Below are 3177 nucleotides of genomic sequence, written 5' to 3'. Positions count from 1 at the left end.
TTAGCTCTTTCATTTCTCCAGAAAGGGAGAAGTATCTTTATAATCATTGTTCTGAACTATAGTTCCAGCATCTTACTTGTATCCATGCTGATTAGGTCCCTGGCAGTCCATACTGCCTCTTCTCCTTTTTGAGTTGAGTTTTTCCATCTCTTCATTCTGTCCGCAGAAGAATAAATGATCAAGAGAACAAAATACTAAAATGGCAACAACAACCTCAGAGAAATATACCCCAAACAAATCAGAAGAGACCTGAAACCAAAATAAATAAATAAATAAATAATTTTTTTTAAAGAGAAAGAGAATATAATCAGACAGGTGAACAGAACAGAGCAATACACTGGATCCTGTGTGTATTTTGGTCTATTTGTTAGAAAACTAGATCCCAAATTGTAAAGAAAGAAAAACTTATAAACATACAAAAATAAAATTAAATATAATGAAGGGATAGAATGTAACTGTAAAAATGAGAATGAAAAAAGACTTAGAAAATGAGTTTAAAAAAATAAAAAATTGGTTGAAAAGGAAAGAGAAAAAATTAAAATGGAAAGACTGAAGAGTCATGAGGAAAAAAAACACATTAATTCTATACAATATTTTTGCCTAGTGCTGGAGTTTTGCAGCTCTGTGTAAACTTGGTCTTAGCCAGATGTTCTTGCTGATCTTCAAGGCGAGGGACCTGTCTTTACCCCAGATGGAACTGCACCACCTTTGCCAAGGTCCGGGCTCTGGATTGCTCTATGGGGCTTTTGTTCCCTGAAGGCTTTCCATTCTGCTTTAGAGGATGAGAATGAAAATGTCAGCCTCCCCATCTCCAGCCCTGGAATCAAAAGCTTATGCCCCCCACTCCCCAGTGCACCCTCAGGGTAAAGAAGTCCATCACTCCTGTCTTCCTGGTCTCTGTCCACATTCCATGCTCACCCAGCCTGTGAACAAGTGTTTCTATTTCAGGCAAACAACCCTGTTTGAACTCTCCAAATCCTGCAGACTCCTGTGGTGGTCACACTCCTCCACACTCCTCTGGGGAATGGAGGGAAGGGTCTTGCCATGGTTCTGTCAGTTGCTGTCCCCCTGCTTAGTGAGCAGTTGCCTGACCATGACACAGTTCATGGTTTATGACAACACCAAGCTAAGAGCCCACTTCTGGGCTTGCTGATTGCAGCCAGTTTCCCCAAAATTATTGTTTTGGTCACTATGGTATGCACGGTTCTACATATGTAAAATGTATTATCTAAGACATCCTATATAGAAGAGTTCAGTATGAAAAAAAAAAGAATTCCCTTTTTAAGAAAACATTCTACCATTCACTAGACTCACTTCAATGGTGGGATAGAGACTACCATTTTGGGATGCTCACATCTGACACTGATGAAGTGAAAGGTGGCACAGAATGTGGTTCAAAATATATCTGCATCCATACGATGTAGGTCCATTTGTCTTTTTTGAAAAATGATTGTTTGCCTCAGACCTATAACACGAGGGGGATCTAAAACAATAGCTATCTATGCCACCGCAATGTCAAGTGACCCTTTAAACTGACAAGAAAGGTAATGGAGGTAGTGCTGACAGCTGTCTTCCCCTCCCACCCCCGAAAAAGAAGGCAGACTTTCCTGCTGCCATTTTGGTTGGTTCTTTATTTTATTTTTATGTTTATTTTCCTTTTTTAAAAAATGAACAAAATAACCAGAGGAAGAGAAGCAAACAAATTCAGATTTACTGTAAGAAATAAGAGGACAAATTTATGAGTTCAGAAAATAAACCCAATAAATCTTCCCACACCTTAAGTTTTAGTTTGGTGGCCAAAAAAAAAAAAAAAAAGTTAGTGCACACGGAAGAGGTGATTGATAAATATTATTTCCATTTCTGGTTTTATTTTTTTTTCCTGTGTATTTGAAGTGATGTCTATCCTTATTTTAATACAGCTTCAGTCCTACCCTCCTTTTTTGTGTTGTCACTGTCAAATATATTACATTTCTATATTATAGGTCCAACAATACAACTTTATAATTAATGTTTTATGTAAATGATTTTTAAATCAAAAAGGAAAGGAGTAAAAATATGTAGTTACACCATCTTTTATCATTATCTAAATAATTACCTTTAGTGGTATTCTTTGGTTTTTTTCACATAGAAATGAATTACTGTCTGGTGTCACTTCCTTTCAGAAGAAATACCAATTTCCTTTGGTATTTGTTCTAAGGCAGGTCTCCTGAAAACAAGTTCTCTCCATTTTTTAAATTTTGTTTTGATTTGTTATGTTTTTAACTCTAAGACATCATTGTTTATCCTTGGACTTTGAGGGGGTACATTTGCTGGATATAGGATTTTTTTTTATTTTTATTTTCTGTCAGCATGCTCAATATGTGATTCCACTACCTTCTGAATTTTATTTTTTCCAATGAGAAGTCAGCTGTCAAACTTGTGCTTTCCTTATATTTGATAAATCATTTTTCTCTTGTTGCTTTCAAGATTTTCTCTATTATCTTCTTCAGATACAGCTTTTGTGTTCATCTCATGTGGAGTTCACTGAATCTCTCTTATGTGTAATTAATGTTTTTCATAAAATTTGGAGAGTTTTCAATCATTATTACTTTGAAAATCTGTTTTTCCCCACTTTTTTTTTCTCCTCTGCTTCTGATGCCCGCATCATGGGTATGTTGGGGCATTAAAATTTTTTTGCATTATTTATTATTCTTCATTTTTGATGATTTCTTTTTTTCATATTGTATACTGTCTATTGATATATATTCAAGTTCACCGAGTTTTTTATGCCAACTTAAATCAATTGTTGCATTCTTTTTGGGATTTTTCACGGGGTTTGTTGCCTTTTTAGCTCTGGAATTTACATGTGGCTCTTTTTAATAATACTCATCTTTTATCAATATTCTCTATTTGATGAGTTCTTATTACATTTTTATCTATTCATAAAAGTACTTTATTTTAGTTCTTGGAACAGATTTATAATAGCTGCTTTGAATTCTTTGTCTGCTAATTCTGGCATCTAAGTCAGCATGAGCCATTTAGTTAAAATAGTTTGTGCCTTTCTCCAGCTGACTTTTTTCACTTAACATTAAACTCTTTAGATCCATCCATGTTGTTGCAAATGGCAAAATGTCATTCTTTTTATTGCTGAGTAATATTCCATTATACATATATATATATATATATATATATATATAT

This window comes from Ailuropoda melanoleuca, chromosome 5 (genome assembly GCF_002007445.2).
Source record: "Ailuropoda melanoleuca isolate Jingjing chromosome 5, ASM200744v2, whole genome shotgun sequence".
Classification (NCBI taxonomy): domain Eukaryota; kingdom Metazoa; phylum Chordata; class Mammalia; order Carnivora; family Ursidae; genus Ailuropoda; species Ailuropoda melanoleuca.
Note: the sequence above shows the minus strand (reverse complement) of the source record.